A 9,206-nucleotide genomic window follows, 5' to 3' on the forward strand; every position below is an offset into this window, starting at 1 on the left:
CCTTCACAATAGGGATGCTAGAAGGACTGACGGAAGAAGGGTATACACCAACAACCCATGTGCAGGAGTTATAAAGAAGGGAACTTCTCTTCGAAGTCCCTAGTCGTAGTAACCTTTTTAGGGATAATGGTGCTCACTGTAGGAGGAGGAGCATCACCAGCGCTTTCTTTGTTCTTTGAAGAACTATAGTTTCTAAAATAGGAGGCCATAGTTAGCAGAAGAAAGTAAGGGTTTCTCTGAAGAATGAAGTTAAAAGTAAGAGTGAGTAGAGTAAAGAAAGTTTGAGATAGTTCGAAAAATTATGAAGTGTAAGAGAAGAAGATGGAAGCGTATAAGTAAAGGAATAGGCGACTAAAATCGTGACCATGATTATCTCAAGAACTGGAGAAAATATTGTTGAATCGTGGGATGACGCATGTTCGGGGAATTAAATGCAGAGAGACGTGCGTCTAATCAAGCGTAAGAAACTTTTTAGAGGGAGTCAGTAAAATTTCCGCCAAGAAAGGTATCTTTACCAACTTTTCGATGACACAAGGATGTGCCACCGGAAATCAGGGGGCTATCTATATAGGGTAAAATCAGTTTATATTAAATGCTCGTATAATAGAGTGACATGTGAAACCAGAGACATATGGAAAGCGAGACAGGTAGAAGTCAAGACCGGGGGCAGCAGTCTCGGCTGGCACCGGGAAGCTCCCGAAAGGAATGTTGCTCATGGAGACAAATGAATACCTGTCACCCGATAGCATTCAATAAAGAATATTTTGTAGATTAAATACAGAATCCGTTATAGAGAATATGAAATTCATAGCCTGCCGTTACACATTCTTCAATGGCCCCTATAATTATCATTTAAGAGGGATTTATTTCTAGTACCTTGTTCCCTATGTGCCACTATAAATAAGGATTCCAACAACCATTGTAGGGACATGAATTTTCTGACCAACTTATGCTATATAATGTTCAAAACTTAATAACACTTTATTTTCTTGCTTCTTAATATCATTATTATTGTTTTCAGAAGCGTTGCTCATGGAACAAAGCTCTTTACTGTCTTATCTCGATTTCAACGCTAAGTCTTACGTTCTTAATTAATTAATTAATTTATTATTTTGAGATCAAATCAATTCGCTTATTTATAAACCACATATAAATTCAACCGTACCATTTTACGAGTAAATAATATTACGATTTAAGTAAGATATAATAGGATAGTACAAATGAAATTTAAACTACCTTTGTAGTTTAATTAACTGATTAGAGCAAATTACTTACCATCTTCTTTCAAATTACCAACTTACCACTTTTAACCTTTCGCGAATTTGAGCGTCTACTCCGCCTTTTTATTTATTTATTTATTTTTTTTTCTGATGGACGCTCATTTGGGTTTGTTTTCTTTTCCAGTGCCCCATTACAGGTTTTTCTTCCTTTTCGCTTAGTTTTCAAAGATATCCCAAATATGTTATTTCTTTGTTTCTCCTATTTTCGGTCGTAGCTTTTGAGATCGTATCAAAGTTTTCCATCTTGACTCCAGTTTGTTGATGTCTTCTATGATTTTTGATTCTGGTTTAATTTTATTCTGATTTTTTCTTTCTCAATTTGGTTGAGTATCTAAAAGTGTGTGCATGAATATCAAATTGTCAATTGTTGCTATGTTTTTTTAGGATGAATAGGTTTTTTGAAATGCCTATTAAGGATGAAATTGGTAAACATGGATAAAGAAAAATGCAAAATCTATTTAGCAAATAAAAAAACCAGAAGACTTACATCGTTGGGCACCCTCTGTTCTCTTTGACCTATGGTTCCTTCCTACGGTTGTGGCACAATTTGTTGTGTTTTTGTTTTAAGTTGTTTTAATTTTTTCCTTGGTACATTGCAGAATTGTTAAAGCAACAAAATATTTGTTCAACGATGCTAGCAGAAATGCTCCTTGAAAATGAGGTAACTCCCTCCTTTGCTGGAAGTGCCCTGAAAAATAAAAGTCTGATCAGCACCATGACAAGAAGATGATGGTAAATTCTATTGTGGATGTTGTTATATAGTGCTCTACTCTTCTCACGACAAGAAAGAAGATTCATATTTATGTTGCTATATTAAATAATGAGATCCTTCTGAACGTCACATAGCTATGGCTCTTTGGATCAACATTTAATTGAATCTAGGACAAACTATTATTACAAATACAAGGTCGGATAACTCATTATAAGAATTGGTGTTTTTAGAACATACCATGCAGCACAACAAGACTATAGCAAAGCGTCAATTGGATTATTCAGCTAATGTCAAAGTCAGGGATAGTACAAGAAGGGGGCTTGTTAAAAGCCTGCAACTCAATTTCAGGAGCGTAGGGTATGTACTTTTGTGGAATTTATAACTAGATGCAACACAACGCTTACATCGGGCCGTGTAGTTTGAAAATTGAAGGTTCTCTCATTAGGAAGTGCCTCAATATAAAATGCTATACAAAATATACCAACATAGAGGAAGCATCATAAATAACATCCCATAAAATGCAAAATTTATTGTACATGGAAAGAAAGAAAATATCCACTAAAATTATTGAGTGATTTATTGAAACCCATAATCCTCATCTTTTTCGATAACATCTTCCATGATGACAACACTGTAGGTTCCATAACTTCGACTTTATTCTTTTTGATAAATAAACTAAATATTTTTATTTTATGTGGTAACTGTGTCAAATATATTCTCGCAGTTTGAAGAGAGCCAGAATCAACTTTTACTTTGATATTTTGTCCCAACAAATTCTATTTTGTGTTACGGGTTATAAATTGTTGTTGTTTATATTAGAAGAGTGAATATGATGTTATATTTTGTTCTTCCTTGTGTAGCTCAACAATTCGGGACAAAATAACTCCTCATGTATGGTTTACTGGTGAGGCTGCTGAAGGAGATTCAATCTGAAAATATAAAAGATGTTATCAAAGAAGATGCGGATTAAGAAGATGACGAAGACAAGGATGAAGAGGAGATGAAGGAAAAGAAGGTGAAATTTATTTTTCCTGCTTTTACAAAGTGATTCAATTTGTTCATGTTAATTTGTGCTGGGATATTCTAGTGAATGAGGGTTCTTAGATTTTTACAAATTCTGTTTGCAAAGTAAAAGTTGATGTGTGTCCTTTATCAGCTACTACATTTCTACTATATAGAAGCATGAAAAAGATTCTTAGTTCGACGTGTGTGCTTTTAGGTCATTTATATATTATCGATCGCAATTTAGTCAATTTGCATTTTAGCTGATGTATACATTTCTAGGTGGCTTTCGTGCCTACAGCCAGCACATAGCCACCGCAAAGCTTCCTCCATTCTACTTTTCCGGTTCCATTCCATTCCTTTTCGAGTTAATTTCTGTCTTTTCAGATTACTCTTTCAATTTTCAGGTAAGTTACTACTCCTATTTTTTGCCAAATCTTCTTTTTTACTTCAATTTACATGTATGTATGATGTTCTGTCATCTGAATTTTTTAGAGTTTTTCTTTCTTTGGTTATTCAATCTGATCTTAGTGTCTGGGATAAGAAAGTAGACTTATATCTCTCACCGGAAAAATGGTGGAATTCCAGATTTTGTTCTTTTTGGTTTCCTCCTATACATTGTATACAGGCAAGTTTTTTCTCAGATTGTGTGCAATATTATGTTGCATACTAGAAATTTTACCTTCGTTCCTATCTATCTATTGTAGGATAAATTTGAACCAGCAAAGAATTTAGTAGCTGACTCTCCTTTTTCCGCCCCATTTGTAGGTTCTACATGGAATGGCTATTTACTTTTATATTGAATTAATTTTAAAGGCAAGAGACTTAAAGTTATGATTTTGATGAATAGGTAAAATTGTATTTGTCTATTGAGGTAGCAGATACTTTGGCTTGATTCAATGGAGTGTCAATATTTCTCCTGCTTAAATTTTCTAAAATGGAACACTTAGTGTCTAATGGTTTGTCTTTTTCACTATGAATGGGTTTGACGAAGTTTCCTTGGTTGAATGCAATTATGGATAACATATCTCTGACCATTAAAAAAAGGTTTAAAAGCTGATTCTTTCTAAACCCAACTTTAATATAAGTAATAATTTTCCAGCAATTGATTTCGTTATGTCCGATTTGAACCCTGAAGATCAATTCTATTCTATTCAGGTGGTTTTGATAGAACTACATGTATGTATGTCATATTATCTTTGTCCATGTTGATGTACTTATTTGTTCATAAATTTTAGGTTGTCTGTCCTTGATGTTTTGTTATGCACTTAATATTAGGAATGACTTAATGCTGAAGTGGTCGGGCAACCCAAATATAGTGTTAAGTATTGGAAACAAGCTACAGGCTTTCGCTTATTCTCAAGTTTACATATCGCAATGCGTCTCTTCTTAGCTGCTCTGTGTATTCTGAACATTGATGGTAACTCATGTTCTCTCCTAAATGAGCTAAAACAACAGAAATCGGCAGAATCACTTTTTTGGTGATTGGATCTATGAAGATATATGGATAAATAAGCTGTAGAGTAAGCGAAAACATATAATATGAACGATTCTACAAATGAGATTCAAGTGTGTAAGAGAAACAAAGGACCGACCTAAACTTTCTAAATGGTCCAAGAAGATCACGTTTATATGATGTCTCATCTCTTCAAGATACATAGTGTTGGAATATGATTTAGGTGGTAAAAACTGATTTGGGATTAATCTATATCAGGTGGGATCTGCAGGGGCTTTGGATGCCGTTTTGCATTTGAAGATGTTTCATTGTAAGCTATTCTAGATCTTAAATCTATTTCTATTATAAATTTCTTAATTATGCCGAGATTTCATGATATTTTGTACAAGAATATGTGCTTGATATATATGTTTAGGAATTTATGCACTCTAAATATGACAACCCTTTGGCCTGATCATGGAAGTACATATATAGATCTTAGACTCAAGTCAACTCTTGAATATTTAAGACCTTCATGTACCATAAAATCTGTGTAGCTACATAGAAGCTCCATGGCACAAGTCCCAGTTTGTAATAAGGACTATGAAAGACGACTATCTCAAATTCTTTTTCATGGAGCAATTCCAAATCACGATTCAATGACATCCAAGTTTGAGGAATTCTCACATTTGCAAGCTGCTTGTGCTGCTCTAAAGGGGTAATGTGTTTTATTATCGACCTTTATGTTTTCCTTGGTAGCCTTTACTTCTTTAAGATGAGTATTGTTATTTTTAGTCTTTCATGCAACAGAGTCGAACGCTTTGATCTTGATTAAAATATATCCTCCGGTTTGGTTGACCTGGGAATCAGAATCCTTGAGCATGACCAAGGACTGTGCTTTGTAAAATTAATGTGCAAAAAGACTGATCTGCATATATAAACACACAGAAATTTGTATATGTTTGAGCTACTACTTCTCCGTAAGCATCACAAAGACGTCCACAAAGAATATTGAAAAATTCAAAAATCTAGAACAAAATGATAGTGTGCTAAAATTAGTATCTAAAGAACTCCAAAATCAGGATGCTGCTATAGACCATGCTCTTCTTATATTACTTCTTGCTGGTCTTACGAGAATCAAATAAGCAGTAGCACCGAACCTTCATGTGACTTCCTCAAAATCTCTATGAAGCAAGTCTTGATTGTCCCGACTCTGTATGCAGTGGTGAGATTTGGTTTTTTATCGAAGAATGTTATATAAGTCTCGATCTTTGATCTTGAAACGTAGACATGACTATTAAAGTAAAATAAAGTTGGAATGGGACAATATTTAATAGCTAATGTCTCCTTTTCTCTGTAAACATGATGTCATTCTCTTATATTTCTTCTCCTCTAGGTACATAGTTTTCCTTATTTATTTTTTGTACAGTTAGTTTTCCTTCATTTTTTTCCCCTTCACTTTGTAATTTATGTGAACAAAGGGATTCTTTTAGATGCGCTTACTTTGATCTTGGTTCTCACAGATGTATTTACCTCCTTCTTATGTATTATTTAAATAATCGTAGTGTCTTAAGTTGCTCCTCTCTGTTTCATCTAGCCAGAGATTTTTGTGGGTTCCTTGATGGAGATTTTATCAACCGAGCCCCTTAAGTAAAACATTGTCTTTCTTTAGAGTGTTGCTTTGGACTTTTTTTTTACGTGGGTTTTTTTAGTTTTGTGATCACTTTTTCAATATCATAGATTTCCCGTTTGTAGGTTTTCGAATGTATTCTCACTTTGTTCGTGATGCAGGAAACCCCTCCAAAAAATTTGTGAGGTAACCCTCGAGGACCGTTCTGACTATAGATATACTTCAACGGTAATGCATTCTTCGACATGTTGTACATTGGATGAAGACCACAAAGTAAATAGATTGAGGTTACAAATGTCGTTTGACGTAGTTTTGAATGTATCTACATTTGGACTATATAGAACTCTCCTCAATGCATGAAAATATTATTAAGTGTTAATATGTTGTAAAGTTTTAATAACTTGACAATAGTGCTTCCTTTTTCAATAATCTTGTTAAATGCTTGAAATAAGTATTAAAATATTTTTTCTATGTTTTAACTTTTTTCATTAATCTCGTAGATGTGCAATACAGAAAGAAAGTTGTCGGGCACGGGCACGGGCCATCTAGTATAATTTTGTTTTTTTTATTAAACAATCTTATACTTAAAAAGTATATATATATATATATATATATATATATATATATATATATATATATATATATTAAAAAAAAAAAAATCCTTAGCGAAATGTCGTTCTCCTTTAATTTAAATATTTTTAAATTAGAGTTCACGTTGGATAAAATAATAATTTAAATATTTTTCTAATATATAAGAATGATCATTTAATTTTTTTTCTAATATCTGGGATATTAAAGTCAACTATACTTCTGATTATTAAAATTTTTCATAGTTGAATTATGTAGAGAATCTTTATATTTAGGATTCTAAAAGCAATTAAATTTTATTTTACATAAGTTTCCTTATTTCAAGCACATTAATATTAAAGTTGTAGTAAACTATAATTTTTTTTTATCATTCAAAACTTCGAAATTAAGTACTCATATTTGCACTACATTTTTTCAGTAGATTAGCACTACTTTAAGCTACTAAAAATAGGTAAACATAAGTTATATATGACACAAAAGTAGAATACTCATTGTATTTGGCAAAATTAAAAGTAACATCGAATTATTGGGTTCAAAAGGAAAAAAAATTAAAAGAATAAGCAAGAATATCCCTATTAAAGGGCGTTATAAACGTTACCAATTTTCAATGATACCAAGGTTTAGTCTCTTCGGTTAAAGATTTATTATTGTTTTAAGAGTGATTTTTTGTGTCTTTTACCTTGTTTGTCTTTCATTGTTGATTGTTGCTTTAACTTGAAAAGAGTCTTGCTTTGAATTCTCTTTTATGTTCTTTTAAATTTGACATACTCTTTTATTGCTTATTAGTGTTTTTGCTTTTATTTACCATCTTCTTTTATGTTCTTAACTTGGTATTGTCTAACCTTTATATTTTCTTTCTCCAAGTTTTAGGTTGTCGATTCTATATCTTAGAAGCTTTTGGATTTTTTAAAACTAACACAACAAAGTATATCGAGTATATTGAGGTAACTTATTATTTATTTTATTCCTCACCAAACGAGATATGAGTTACGCCTTAGCATGTGAGTCCTTTAATCTTTTTTATTTTTTTTATTTTATAGAATAGTATTGTAACATGGCAGTTTTTTTTCCGTTTAGTTTGTTGTTACTTTTGTTTTTGATGCTTTTATAGGATTTTGAAAAAATTATTTTCCGCTTAAGTCTTATTTTTTTCACCATCCAATTCATTTTTTTAGGATAAAAGATTATGTCGATTAATACTTTGGGTTAAAAGATGATTTACGTTTGAGTAAATATCTAAATATTAACATAGTCATATTATTTTATATTTGTATACTGACATCAGTATTACACAATAATTCATATTATTTTATATTTATACATTATTCATATATATGCATATCTATATCTATATCTATATCTATATCTATACTATATTAAAAGCACGAAGGCCCTTAACGAAATGTCGTTCGTCTTTTTTACCCTTTAAAAATAGAGTTTACACTGGATAGAAAAATCATTTAACTTTATTTAAAAAAATATTTTGGACTTTCAAATCAGCTAATTTTTTGTTTTTAAAAGTTTTCCTTATTTGAACTAATTATGAAGTCGTCACAATTAATTTGCTTTAAAACTTTCCTTATTTAATTAACTATGAAGCCATCAGAATTAATTTACTTTGCAATTGTATTTGTATTTGGTTGGTTTAGTCCGTATCTATTAATTCCTGACATGTTATATTATTTATTATTTAGGTTTCCTTTATAACAAATACTACAGTCATCATGAAATCTAACTAAAAATCTGACAATAAAAAAATTTAGGTTTAAAAATTCTTTTGAAAATCAAAAGAGTGTAGTAGGGTACCTTTTTATTCTAAGACTTGGAATTTTTCTAAATTTACGTTCCTCCTATTCTCAATTATCCATGGACGCTTTCTTTTAGCTTCTTTGTTGTTTAAGCACTTCAGTGCAATTATCAACTCATTACATGAATCCATTTAAAGAAGTTTGCCAACAAGAAGCCACTAAATTCATAATTTCCATTGTTAGCGTTTGCAACAATGAAGAAAGAGGGAAAGAAGGCATTGTGCTGCTACCGAATTCACTATGATTAATTTCTCGAAAAGGCATTTATGTTAATTTTTCCTTCCTTTTTTCCCTTGAATATGTCTTCTTCCAATATACCGTGAGATTATTAGACGCAACATGTGAAAAGACAATGGCTTAGAAATTTATGAGATTAGGCACTTTTGCTTTTATTATCTTCAAGTTTCTTTCAACTTCATATTTCTCTTCCTCTTATTGCACTTATTTGCATCATCTAAATGAACATGTATGTACAAGTTGATAAAAGTATTTAAATATAGTTCAAAAGTATTTTGTTTCACAAACGATTTGTTCGCTCGAACTTAATGATTCGGCCTTTCAACTTTTTGTATAGAATTTGATTAGCTTAGTTAGATTTAATTTTTATTTGTGGAATATTTTAACTTCACTTGCAGATATTGTTAATCTTCTACTTGCAAACTGTAGGATATTATAAATTTGTGTGCAATCCCAAAATGTTTCGCTCTTAATTTAATATCACTATTTAAATCTAAGTTCTTTATATTTTAGT

At 31.5% G+C, this 9,206-nt stretch overlaps 1 long non-coding RNA gene across 6 annotated transcripts; it reads left to right on the forward strand.

Moving 5' to 3' along the window:
* The first annotated feature begins 1,332 nt into the window (after window positions 1–1,332).
* LOC107792472 (uncharacterized) lies at window positions 1,333–6,393 on the forward strand. 6 transcript variants are annotated; one of them, XR_001649544.2, is made up of 6 exons: window positions 1,333–1,417; window positions 1,880–1,941; window positions 2,853–3,007; window positions 4,709–4,760; window positions 4,987–5,147; window positions 6,221–6,393. It is a non-coding gene; the product is annotated as an uncharacterized LOC107792472 (long non-coding RNA). The 6 variants fall into 6 exon arrangements; XR_001649543.2 differs by having other exon boundaries at window positions 1,361–1,417; window positions 1,880–2,012; XR_001649542.2 differs by lacking the exon at window positions 1,333–1,417 and adding an exon at window positions 2,223–2,349 and having other exon boundaries at window positions 1,424–2,012.
* The last annotated feature ends 2,813 nt before the right edge of the window (window positions 6,394–9,206 follow it).

Source organism: Nicotiana tabacum, chromosome 4 (genome assembly GCF_000715075.1).
Source record: "Nicotiana tabacum cultivar K326 chromosome 4, ASM71507v2, whole genome shotgun sequence".
NCBI classification, from domain to species: domain Eukaryota; kingdom Viridiplantae; phylum Streptophyta; class Magnoliopsida; order Solanales; family Solanaceae; genus Nicotiana; species Nicotiana tabacum.